We start from the raw sequence: 14,289 nt of genomic DNA on the forward strand, positions 1-14,289 counted from the left end.
TCTGCACTTGGTTGATTTCACTTAGCGTAATGATCTCCAATTCTATTCATTTTGTTGCAAATGTCAGTATTTGATTTTCTTAAGGGTGAGTAATATTCCATTGTGCATAAATATAACACAAGCAAATGTCCCTAATCACATTGTTGTAAAACTTGTTGTCATTGGAAAAATTAATATATTTGGGGGGATAAAGTAGAAGAGCAATTACTTGACAATCTCATTTTATCATTTCTGATGTTACTGACTGCTTTTCTCTGTGCGGCAGAAAAGAAATGTAAGTTAAAGTTAAAACTGACCCAATAAAAAATTAATAATTTTGAATTATAATTTAAAAAATCAGTTGAATTCAAGGTCTCTTTCATCCTAAAATAGTACTTTTACATCCACTCCCTAGAAGAGGCTAAAACTAGTAACCCACAATTTCAAATAAGCTAAAAGCAACTAAGACTTCTTGAAAAAAAGGGTCATTCCAGATCTGGAATTGGCTATATACAGTATGAGACTGGAAACTCATATTTCTTAGCCATGAAGACCTTTTTTTTCCAAATCACTAGATCTTTTATTTCATTATTAAAATACCACAAGACAAAATCCAGGTTCTTTTTGTAGCTGGACAACGGTTAGGTCTTATTCACTAGCCTGCTGAACTGTTTCTTTTACAGAGAAATAGATGCCATTCAAAATTTTTCTGATGTCCTTATTTTTAATTGTTGCTGCCAGATGAATTTGAAACAAGTTCAACATCATTTCATTCAAGGACTAATTCATCTTTCTGGGCTTGAGATACTGAACAAGCAACACCTGGCCTCATCCGAACCCTTCTGATTTAATTTTCATGCAAAAGATTTCGGATTTTAACAAGAGATCCATTCTCCTGAATAACCAAGTTTATGGTAAAGTAAGCACACAGACTTCATCTTGTAACGGAAGCCCAGTGCAAACCCCCTTGATCATATTCTGTACAGAACTACAGATGTTGTGAACAGTAGCCAGTTCCTTTCTACTTCCCCACCATTTGTCAACCCAGAGCCTCTTCTTTTTCTTTCCAAGGAGGACGAGTTCTACATTGATGTGGTGCAGTTCCTCCACAGGGTTCCTCTGGGACCCTTCACAATAACTGGTGCCCCTTCAGATGGGTGTCGACATTTTATGGAATATCAACAGCCTACTGAGAATAAATTTCATTCTTGCAGTAGATGCAACAACCCATGAGGACCTTCAAGACTACTTCAGTCACGTCATAAGGAGCCACAAGTGCATTCAAAGGGCTCTCATTGTACAAAGAATGGACAAAAGGTGTATTCACCACAATGGAGGAAACACATCAAATCCTGGGAACAAGAGTGTGGGACAAGCCGGCGCCACAGCTCACTAGGCTAATGCTCTGCCTGCAGTGCCAGCACCCTGGGTTCTAGTCCCAGTTGGGGCACCAGATTCTGTCCCTGTCACTCCTCTTCCAGTCCAGCTCTCTGCGGTGGCCCTGGAGTGCAGTGGAGGATGGCCCAGGTGCTTGGGCCCTGCACCCACATGGGAGACCAGGAGGAAGCACCTGGCTCCTGGCTGCAGATTGGTGTGGCGCACCAACCACAACACGCTGGCCATAGCGGCCACTTGGAGGATGAACCATCGGAAAAAGGAAGACCTTTCTCTTTGTCTCTCTCTCTTTCACTGTCTAACTCTGCCTGTCAAATAGAATAATAATAATAATAATAATAATAATAATAATAAAAGAGTCTGGGGCAGTGGTTAAAGTATGAAATTCAAGATCTTACATTATACATTCCAAACACAGGATGTGAAGCAAAGTTGGCCAAGAATTGACAATTATAGTGACCGGGGTGATGGAAACACAGATCCACAATGTATTCGTCTGTGTACTTTTAAATTTGCTTAAAAACCTCTTAATAAGGGGGTTAAATGCTTAATATTTTTCAAAACAAATTTTAAAAAAAGGGCTGTTTGGGAGATCAAGTTGTTAGGTGATATACCAAGGAGCTAATGAGGAAAAGAGAAGTTTTAGTAGAAGCACTACTAGCCACTCAAAGAGGCTAACCCACCCACTTGATCAGAGCTAAGAACTACCACTTGAACTTCTTTAGATTATAACACTGCCTAAATTTGATTGCCAGCTTCCTCAAATGTAGCCCTTTGGAGGCAGCAATAATGACTCAAGTAATTGGGTTCCTGCTAACCACATGATAAATCTAGATTGAATTCTTAGTTCCAGACCTCTCCATCTGACTCTATCCTCTCTGTCTCTCTGCCTTGCAAATAAATAAAAAGTGATTAATATAAATAAATAAAAATACTCCCAATTACTTCCCAAAAATTGAACTCCAATAATGTATCACTATGGACCTGTTAACTTTAACAATGTCCTGGTCTTCAACTCTATGACAATGTGAGACTAAGTAGGATTTTCATGTAAACAAAAGTTTTGTAACAAAGAGTGACATTTTCCAAGAAAAGGAATGAGGTTTTGTTCTGACTTTACCTCTTACATGGCTTTGGGGACATAACTTAATTTCTCTGAGCCTCTCCTGAAAAATTAGAAGAATGATATCTATATTAAAGGATTATTATGAAAACTAATGGAGAGAATGAGAAACCATTTTATAAACTATAAATTATTATTCACCTATATACATGTGCCATTATTCTGAATCCAATATTTTAATATAATTCAAGGAGGTACAAATTAGGGATGTCATCTGAGTAATTTTATGATCATTGTTTTCCATTTCTAAAAAATGTGAATCATAAAATGTGAGAAATAGAGCAGACACAGAGCTTTCATTTTATGTAAGTTTCTCTTCTGCTCTTACCATCTCACAACATATTTCATCACTCAATTCATGTATTTGTCAAAGAAATTCACCCAGCTATACAAAGAATGTGCAAAGGAAAATGATTTTTTTTTTCTTTTTTGAGGGGTTTGGACTGGTCTTGAACTGTTTTTCATTTGTTTAGCAAGGGAAAAGGATTGTCTAATCTCACTGAACACTTCTTCTGAAAAGCTCACTTAATAATTCCATCATTTAATGAGTATACATGAAATCTTTTTAAAAATGCCCTGCTACTCAGATTTCTCGACTTGCAAAGTTCAACTCCCCATGAACAAACATTGGCCTCTGGGTGCATATTAGTTCTTGTGGCTGCTTCCATAAAATACCATAAACTTCATTCTTTGAAAGAACATAATTGTATTCTTTTCCAGTTGTAGAGTCTAGAAGTCTGAACCAACGGTGTCATCATACTCTCCAAAAGCTCCAAGATGGAATCCTGGGGCCACATTGTTTGGGTTCACTGTCACTTGTGACACCACGTCTCACATTAACACTTGTTGGACACCAGCTACTGCACTTCTAATCCACGAATGCACCTAAAAAATCAGTGGAAGATGGCCCAAGTCCTTGGACCATGGCAACCATGTGGAAGACCCTGATGGAGTTCCAGGCTCCTGGCTTTGGTGTGGCCCAGCTCTGGCTGTTGAGGACATTTGGGGAGAAGAACCAGCAGGTGGAAGATACACTGTCTTCCCCTCCCTCTGTAACTCCACCTTTCAAATAAATATTTTTTTAAAGATGAAGTCCTTTTTCTCTCCCAGTTTCTGGTAGCTCCTGATGTTCTTTTGTTTCTGGCAACATGACTTAAGTATCTGCCTCCAATTTCACATGGATTTCTTTCCCTGTGTCTTTGTATCTCAATTCTCTCTTTCCTTTCTCTTATAAAAACAAGGGCATTGGATTTAAGGTGTACAGAAAATAAAGGAATATCTTTTATCAAGACTGGTAGCTTAATTCATCTGCAAAAACTCTATTTCCAATATTTCCAAACAATGCCAAACTCACAGCTTTCAGGGATTAGCATTCTGAAATCCTCTTTTTTTTTTTTTTTTTTTTTTTTTTTTTTTTTTTTTTTAGGGGAACTTCATACAAAGTGACTGAAGGAAGGGAAGTGATTTAAATGAGTATGATATAAAAAGAAGAGGTGGATTCTTGGTGCACTGCTTTCTCTTTCCTCTGGTTCTTAGGCAATACCCTTTGGTTATCTGTTGACTGTCTACCCCACTGCTGTCCACTGCACTGGCTGTTTCTTCTAAACTCAGTTTATTTGTGGAACTGAGTTAGAGCCTAGAAAAAGACAGTCTGCAAATCACCTTCTGGAATCCAAAAAGGCAACAAAGAACAAACACTGCAAGTGCATTGAGTGCATTTCTCTTATTAAGACATAAACCCAAAAAAGGAGAAGGAGGATACTCTTCTAACTTACTTTTTTTAAGTTTAGTTGCGTATTTTTACCTACTTGAAATGCATAACAATGCAGTGTCCGTGGCGGGGTAGGTGGTGGCAGAGAGTGTGGAGATCTTCCCTCTGCTGGTTCCCTCCAGAATGCCCAAAACAGCCAGGACTTAGCTAATCCAAAGCCAGGAACTTGCAAAGTAGACAGCCAGTGAGTCATCTCTTGCTTCGTGTCAGACTGTGCTTTAGCAGGAAGCCGGATTGGCGGTGGATCAGCTGGGACAGGACACAGGAACTCCAGCAGCAGCTTAACATGCTGGACCAAAAACCCAGCCTTCTAGTTTCTTTTCTTTCTTGCTTCCCTGTCCTTCGCTAATCTCAGGAGCAATCATATATTTTTCCTGTGTCTCTGTATCTCACCAAAAACAAAACAAAACAGATACAAAGAGAATATTCCCTGCATACCAGGAGAGCTCTGTAAACTAAATCAGCCTATCTACCAGTTGATAAATTAAAAGGAAAATTGATAAAGAAATTTAGATAATCTTTTTCCAAGCTAATTTTCCTGTTTTTTGAAACCTACTACATATAGCTACCAGAATATTTTAGGAATATAAAAACTCAGAAATTTTCTGGGTATCTGTCTTGGTTTATTTCTGTGGCATTATTTAAAACCTCTCTTCCCACCCACATCAATGCTTACTCACCATGTCCAAACCCCGAGTGAGGAAGATTGGTATTTGGTCTAATTATGGTAAAGATCTTCTCCTCCACATATTACCCTTTTAAATAATGAAATAAGAGATTTGAAATGAAAGAGGTGACCACAAGACAAGAAAAATCACAGTAATAAAAACACAGTGGAACTAAGGGGCTCGTCCTGGATCTTTGAGAAGCTATTAGATCCCAGCCTCCAGACAATTTCCTGCCCTTGCCCTCTTCCCTAGCCCTCTCCTGTTTTCTTTCCTTCTTGGTCAAGGTGATGCTGCTCAGCAGGCTTTTGTTCATCTCTACTCCAACAGTCCCCTCCTGAAGGCCTGGTCCTGCGTGGTTGTACTGGCCTTCCAATCTTTGCTTTATCAGCTGCTCAGCACAGATGCTGACATCTCATATTTGAGGCCTGTTTTGTTTTGTTTTGTTTTTCTTTTCGATTGTATACTCAGCAAGCAACTGATTTATTTAGCTCCAGTTTAATGGCATTATCTTAAAGTCCCAGTGTGATGGAAGCTTAAAAAAGCAACAGTTGTGGAACTATGCACACACAAGTTGGGGAAAAATCTGAAATCACACTTGCAGGGATCTCTCCTATGCCTTCCCCCAACTACAGTAAAACAGTTTTACTAGTATAAGTGGGATGGAGGAGAATGAAAGGCTTTTCTTAAATGAACTCTCTGTCCATGCCTGAACAACTTTATGGTGCTTGTTCAGCTTTAATCCAGAAGTTTCTCCACAGCCTCAAGACCTAACCTTGGCCTCCAGCACACAGAGCTCACTGTGCCTTAGCCTGTAAAATCAGTGAACGCCCGGGTGCACATATACACAGTAGCTGACTTTACAAAATGGTAGAAATGGCACTCCAGAGCCAAAGCTTGCCCTTTGTTTAATGCTAGAATAGATTCATGTTACAAGATCAATTTTTTCTTTAAGATTACCAGGTGTGATATTGTACACTTATTGTCCTCTATCAGCCAGATTAACCAAAATGATAGTGGAAAGTCACTTGTGACTATAGGCTGTTAGAGAGGGGAGAGCATGTGACTATTGATAACTCATTGGCCGGCGTCGCGGCTCACTAGGCTAATCCTCCTCCTGCGGCGCCAGTACCCCAGGGTTCTAGTCCCAGACGGGGCACCAGATTCTGTCCCAGTTGCTCCTCTTCCAGTCCAGCTCTCTGCTGTGGCCCGGGAGTGCAGTGGAGGATGGCCCAAATGCTTGCGCCCTGCACCCACATGGGAGACCAGGAGGAAGCACCTGGCTCCTGGCTTCGGATCGGTGCAGTACGCCGGCCGCAGCGGCCACTTGGGGGGTGAACCAACCGAAAAAGAAAGACCTTTCTCTCTGTCTCTCTCTCTCTCACTGTCTAACTCTGCCTGTCAATATATATATATATATATACATACATACATATGTATGTATATATATATATATATATAAGTACATAAAAAAAGATAACTCATGAATCTCTTCTTTTGTAGACCAGGGGTCTCTTGCATGAGTTTGATGCGATGAGTGAGATTTCCATCTACTCATCATATAACAAGAACACGGGTGAGTATGGACTAAATCAAAAGATGACAGAAAGGAACAAAGAAGTCATCCCATCACGCACTAGAGTTCTATTCTTTGACTATATTATTTACTGAAGTATTGAGGTGAGTAAATAAATTCTGCTCTTCAGATTACCGGGGTGATAATCTTCCTCTTCAGTCAAACTCAGAGTCTTATGTTCCTCTTTTCTGGCCAAGTTTAATGTTCATTTAATTCTTAGGATAATGCAGCTTCTGCTGAAGCTGGTTCCTCAAATGTTCTAACTTGAGTTTCCTTTTAATCACATGGCATTTTAACTTGGAAAATGCAACACAATTCTGATTTAAATCTTTAAAAAATATCCCTTTACTGCAATTCAAATTTAATTATTATAAGAACAGTACCACTATATTAAAATATAATCACCTTACTCCTTTTGGCTTCATGACAATGTTCATAAAGTGCTTAATATTCATGTAACATGCTACCGCACCCTGTAATATCACTATATTTATGGAAAGAAATTGTAATCCTCTTTACTGGCTCAGGTTAATTCCAATAAAATATTAAATCCATTTTCTAATCTAAATGAGTTCATTAGGAGAGGCATGGTACTGAGAATACCAAACTCTCTACAGAGTTCAGCTTCATTACATTTCCGCACTGTGCGTTTCCAGAGCTGTTGTACTACATTTATGAGGATTTATCTGTACTGTTCCAAAAACATTCATCCTAATTCTGCTCCTTCTGTGCATGCTAATCATGAATATGTTAAGTGGAAATACTAAGCTTGTAGCCAATCTCATCCCCAGATGGGTTCAAGTTATGATTACAGAAACAAATTTGCCATAAGCACTCTTACAGCAGTGCCATTGAGGATGAAATGAAGGTTTGGAGTCCTGCAGAAAGAAAAGAAAGAAAGAAAGAAAGAAAGAAAGAAAGAAAGAAAGAAAGAAAGAAAGAAAGAAAGAAAGAAAGAAAGAAAGAGAGGAGGGAGGGAGGGAGGGAAGACAGGTTGAGCAGAAATATCATAGAAGTTAGAAGAAAAAAAAGGCGAAGGAATATTTCCAATTTCTCAGAGAATGTCAAAAAATTTATAAATAGATCTGTCCAAAGGAATTTAAAATAAATACAAGTATTTAAATCATTAGTTTTAACTATTTGGAGTCTCCAAAAGTCAATACTCCAGAGTTGAACTGCACATTATTCAGCTCATTACATCAAGCAAGGCTTTACTCCATTAAGCCTTCATTTGAAAGAGATAATGGACCTTTTATGAAAAACCATAGGCCAATCTGGGATGTTCAGGAAGTGAATAATTATGCAGTCCCCAACTGTTTGCTCATGGAGTACTTTGACCTATTTTCTGCATATCTATAGAAATTATTTTCTTTCTTGCTTGAGTAAAAGAAAATATGTAAGAATTTGGTTCATATTCTGCATAGGATGGACTCATGGAGAATATTTCAGAGACTTCTCATAGGTGGATATTTACCATCATCTCTCAGTAAAATCATTTTAATCAACATTTCGGGTATTTGGCTAGCAAACCAAAAGATTTTTCAGACGGGAGGCAGATAGTGGCTTCATTGCAGTAAAAATAAAAAGAATAAGATGAAGAGGAAGAAGAAGCAGGTGATTTCTGAGTGCTGGTTACTAAAGCTAAATAAAGTCTACAATAAATTTTCAGCCTAAAGTGAAATTCAACAGCCACTGGTTGTCACTGTTGTACCACAAAACAGTAATTGCAGGTATATTCTTTCAAAAGAAGGTTTCCAGAACAGAGTTTGAAATGATTTGTTTTACTATTTGCAGTATCATTAAAGCAGAGCACAGAAACCTTTATCAATGCTAACCTTACAATACAACCTATGCTAACGGTAAATCCTATACTCACCTTGGGGATTTCAGACTAGAATTACATCTTTGATTTCAGAGTTTGGCCAAAAAGAATAGTTCTATATGAATCACATTGAGATATGAAACAAAGATTTGATTATATGCTTCAACTAATACATTTTGTCTTTAAATAGTCATCTGAGATACATGCTATATCTGTTAAATACAACACATTTTTTCTGATGTTTAAACAAAATATTATGCTAACACAAGTGTGTATAATTGATTACTCCAAGATTTAGAAGCCTTATTTACATGAAGTGTTTTCTAATGATTCGGTTGGTAACATTTTAAACCAGTAGATGAGGAGACAGCCTTGACATAATCTTCCCTTTTCCCAAATCTGATTAAAACTGGCAAGACAAGAAATCAATGAGATCCTGAATATAAAATCCCAAAATATTCTACTGTGTTTGAAATTAATTAGGGACTATGATGCAGGAGCTTCAGATCAATAAACATCAATGATGGTAATGTTAAAGGTGGGAGAGTTGGCAAGAAATCAGCATGGTATTTGTGGATATAAGATGATTATCTACTCAATGAAATTAAAGATTAAAATTAGACCAGTTCTGTTTGTGGAAAATAAAAAGCCAGGTCTTGAAAGTCAAGAACAATGACTGTGTTCCTTAAAAGCCTTTCAAATTTGTGAAGAAATATTTCTTAATCAAGCAAGAGATAGCACTTAAACTGTATCTTCAATAAAAATGGTATTTTCCAAACCAAGCCAAAAATCAGAAAAAGTGCATTAGTGCTTTCCAATGGTCACCATGAGAATTGGGGGGAATGGGGATACATAATAATGTCTCTGGTGCTTTTGTGTTCCATTTGTGCATACCTACCTGATTATGTGTCTACTTCAAGTTTGAGTTCTCAAGATAAAGTACTATTGTTTTTCAAGGTCGTCCTTTCTTATCTCTAGAGTCACCTTTTTTATTCCTTTTGTTCTCCTGTTTTTCTTTGCTTTTTATTCTTAATTTTGGACATATATTATAATCCAAAAGTGACAACACAAAACATAACCAGCAAAGAGGAAATATTTAATAATATATTTCATGAAGTAATAAATATTTGTCACATTTTTTTTTTGATTTCTCCTGTTAAATTAGGTAAAGATGCAAAGATACCACTTCAAAATCACATCTCTTGTGGGGGATTACATTTTCATGAAGATGTAAGCATTGTAAATATGTTGCTTTTTGTCTTAATATGGCAAATGGAAATAATTGCTTTCTCTTGAAAAAGACAATCACAGTGACAGAAACAATTTCACAAGAAATATATTTTAGTCCAAAAAATAAAACATGAAAATAAAACAAATCAACCATGATATCTACTCATCTAAACACTCTATAATGTGTTTCTTAAGCCAAATTGGGTGTTTTTGTTCGTTTGTTTCTTTGTTAATGGAAAGAAGAGCAGTCATATGATAAATAGAGATGCTTGTACAAAATGGTGATTTCTTTATGCAAACATGGAACCAGAGTCTCTTTGTAGAGTCTTTAAATACATATTTCCAACAAGTTGTGATGACTAAGAGCGTTACTTTGAAAACCATTCTTTGTCTCATTAAAAGAGAGAAAAAATGACATTCTAAACTGTACAATTTTATCATTTTCTTGATCAATAAAATCAAAGAATGATGGTTATATAATTTAACTTAAGTGAATAGCCTGGAATACGTAGCAGCATTTTTTTAGTTTTAAATATAATTATACATTTGTAATGAATTATTTCATAAACTATGCACATCAAGCATAAGTTCAAGACAGGGATATTTTGAAAATATAGAAGGTGTCCTCATTAAATACGTACTGGGTGGCCAAAAGAAAATAACGTATAGCAAAAAAACCTCATTAGTCCCTACCTGTGACAGCTTCTCTCTTATTGTCTTGTTGGGTGATTTTTCACTAGGTATCTTTATGTTAGTCAATCACTTGAGGAAAATTTCTTTGTGTTCAATTTCTTTGCATTCCCAGAATACTCAGTTCAGCTCTATTCATGTAATAGATACAGAGTAACCATTTGGTGAATTAGGAGGCTAATTAATTAAGTGCATACTGCATACTTCCCTAAGGCTATAGATACAGTGTTTAAAGATTCAGGGTAAAGTACATTTTTGTAAATTAAATAACTTTTGATTTAGTGCTCAAAGTAATATCATTTATCATCCAACTTTACCCTGGTGCTATATCCCCTCCACATTCTCTGAAAGAGGTGCAGTGAATGCATACACAGCCTTAGCCAAAAGAGAAGAAAAATAAAGTTTAGGAAAGAGGAAGGCTGCAAAGTACAGAATAAACATGCCACTGCCAACCTGAGATTTAAGGCTGTGACAGTTTCTCATGTCCTCGCCTTCCTTTTTCAAATGTGAAGTCACCTACAGGTAGTATTAGGGCACAGGCCACTCAGCTAGACTATAATTCTCAACTTGTTTATGGCAAGCTGTGGCGATGTGACTGGTTTCTCTACACTGGAATATGAAGTAGCAAACATCAATTTCACAAAATGAAATCCCTTTCACACTGTGGGAAGTTTAGCTGATTAGATATCATGGCTGATTTGCTTTATTTTCATGTTTTAGTTTTTGCACCTAAAAGCTCCCTTTTCCAGGAGGTTAAAAAGTTAGCAGAGTACTGACCTAGTCTTAATATCTATTGAACACAGCACCCGTGAGAAAGGAGAATCATAAAATAGAAAGAATCTTGGTTCTTTCTCTAGACAGGTAAGAAACAAGTTAAGTTCTGGTTTGTTTGGGATGTTATATTTTAAATTGTATGTACATATGCATGCATGTATGTATGTATGTATTGAGGAGAGGGTTAGGGAAAGAGGTAAGGAGGAAAGGGAGAGAGCGTGAGCTCTCATCTACTGATCCACTCTCCAATGCCCCAAATACCAGCACCAAACCCAGGAGCATAAAGCTAGAAGCTTGGTGTCAGGAGCCTAATTACTGGAGCCATCACTGCTCCCTCTCAGTGTTTGCATTAAAAAGAAACTAGAGGCTGGCGCCATGGCTCACTTGGCTAATCCTCCACCTGCAGCACTGGCACCCTGGGTTCTAGTCCCGGTCAGGGTGCTGGATTCTGTCCTGGTTGCTCCTTTTCCAGTCCAGCTCTCTGCTGTGGCCCGGAAGTACAGTGGAGGATGGCCCAAGTGCTTGGGCCCTGCACCCGCATGGGAGACCAGGAGAAGCACTTGGCTCCTGGCTTTGGATCAGTGCAGTGCACCAGCCGCAGCGCGCCAGCCGCAGTGGCCACTGGGGGGTGAAACAATGGAAAAGGAAGACCTTTCTCTCTGTCTCTCTCTCTCACTGTCCACTCTACCTGCCAAAAAAAAAAAAAAAAAAAGGAAACTAGAGTCAGAAGCTGGAGTTTGGAATTGACACAGGACCAATATGGGATGCTGGTGTCTTAACTGCTAGCCTAAATGCCCACCCTGAAGTGTTATGTTTTTAGCTCGTTCTCTCGTCTTTTTAAGGAACCCATTCAGCCATATTTAACTTGTATTCTGACCATGTACAAATGCAATAAATCCCTCGGTTTTAATCACCAGTAAGACTGGTCATAATGCTGAGCAGCAAAAATGAGGGGAAATTGATCAGGTGCAGTAGCTGGAAATCCAGAATAAGATTCAAAACAAGGCATTCAAGTCCTTGGGACAGAATAGCAACACGCTGGCCACTCAAACAACACAGGGGCTTTTAGAATGGGTCTGGTCCTTCACCGGCCACGCTGTAGAGAACCGTGTCCAGTGTGCCTCCCAGAGGTTGGAAAGTGTCAGATGGAGTGACAGCCATCAGGTAAGGGAGGGTCGAAAAGTAGTTCTTAGGTTTTATGTCCAGCTTCTGGGGAAAAGACTGGTGGAAGATGGAAAAGACCTTCACACTTTCTCAATTTCCTTCACTTTCAAAGAATTGATATGTTAGGGTGCCATATTTGTGGGTGTTATAGCTTGAGCCCAGGACACAGCAAGATGAGATCTGAACAGCAGAGAAGCGCACTGGCCGCCCGCCAGGACAGGATAAGTTTCCCGGGAAAGGAATCCTTCTCAACGGAGAAACGGGACAGCTCAGCAAAAACAGGCAAATCCTCCCCACGGGAATTCTTTCTACTAATGAAAAGCATATGAGAGTACATCATATGGCTTAAAGATAAATTATCATGTTTAATATTCTAAAGTGAGAAAATTCTAAAATTCTAAAGTTGTAGCCTAGGGATAAGGGACATACACAGAAGATACAAAAGCAATGTTTAATTAGTTAATAATCACTTAATCAAATTATATAGCAAGTGAACGAATTCATAAGTAAAATGCCCATTTCAAGTAATTTAAAGAATTCTAAGTTTTCTATTTAAAAGAATTTTTCATTTTTATTTATGCAGTTATTTTATTTGAACAGCAAAGAGACACACACAAAGAGGGAAAGTGAGAAAGAGAAGACAGAGACCTCTCATCTTCTGGTTCACTCCCCAAAAGATCCAACAGTTAGGGTGGGTTTGGCTAAAGACAGAAGCCAGGAACTTGCTCTATCACCTGCTGCCTCCCAAGATGTGCATTTGCGGGAAGCTGAAATAGGGAGTGGAGCCAGGACTCAAACCCAGGCAGTTCAATATGGGAGATGGGATTTTCAAAACATCTTGTAACCACTAAGGCAAAACTCTTGCTCCTAATATAATGCTTTCAACAGACAGTGTTCTTAAAAATAGTGATACATCAGTAATTCTAATATCTAAAGTAGTTATTTCTTAAATTACAAGTAATAATATTCTGAGTTTCCATTCATGAGCCCACCATTCAAATTAGATGTTTCAGGTATTTGATGTGTTGTGAACCTGAAGATTTATGACTTAAAAATATGAAGAAACCAGTAGCTTTTTATATTAGACACGTCAATACACAGAATAGGTAAAACAGGATAGGTAATTATGCAGAGCAGTTTGTGAAGAAGACAGAGCTAGAAAAAGCTAAATTAAAGAATAGTTTACTTTTATGTTGACAGAATTCACTGGCTCTGAACACTTTTACCCTCACCCAAGCTGTGCCCTTTCAACAAAGCCAAACCAACCAGGACTTGATCTGCCTCTGGTGATTGCCAGTCACTCAGATATGTCAGAAATTCTTCCAGAATCTTAGTCAAACACCTTGCTTCTGAACTACCTTGTTTTCCTGAGGGATGTTGGGAGAGGTTATATGTCAAAAACCTTCATTCTGGCCAAGCATCTTGTCTCTTCATCCCTAGCAAAAATGCCTGAAACTTATAGCCCAGAAAAGTATCTATATGCGGTGAAATGCCTCTGTCTGATATCCCAAGAAGCAAGTGAGGGACCCTCCTCTTAAAAATGTGTGTGTGTGTGTGTGTGTGTGTGTTGAGAGGCAGAAAGAGGGAAATGACATAGAGAGCTCCCATGTACTGGTTCATTCCTCAAATGCCCATCATTACTTGGCTGAGACAAGGCCAGTGCCGGAAGTTGGGAATACTATCCAAGTCTCCTAATGGCAGGATCCTAATTACTGAATCCATCACTGCTGACTCCCTGGGTCTTTACCAACAGGAAAGTGGAATCAGGAGCTGTAAATGTAGCTCAGCCACTCCAAGATGGGACACAGACATCTTAACTTCTAGGCAAAATGTCAGTCCATAAAATATAATTTTAAATAGTTGTTTATTACCATTCTTAATTGGAGCAGAAGAGAGACTTTGGTGTTGAAATTTTGAGACAATATGACAAAGGGAAAAAACCACTTAGTGGAAATCTTTCAGAAACTCACTTTGTCTCTCACTCATCAATGCAAATTTTTAAAACTATGACATATTTAAAATCACTAATTCAATAAGAATTTCTATTTCTAATTTGACTTAAATGCTTATGTTAAAATTATATTATGTTTATTAAGAAAA

The 14,289-nt window shown here is 38.0% G+C and overlaps 1 pseudogene; it reads right to left on the minus strand.

The window, feature by feature from the left end:
- Positions 1-627: 627 nt before the first annotated feature.
- LOC108177906 (large ribosomal subunit protein uL6-like) overlaps positions 628-14,289 on the minus strand; it is a 187,712-nt pseudogene continuing 174,050 nt past the window's right edge.

Source organism: Oryctolagus cuniculus, chromosome 4 (genome assembly GCF_964237555.1).
Source record: "Oryctolagus cuniculus chromosome 4, mOryCun1.1, whole genome shotgun sequence".
NCBI classification, from domain to species: Eukaryota; Metazoa; Chordata; class Mammalia; order Lagomorpha; family Leporidae; genus Oryctolagus; species Oryctolagus cuniculus.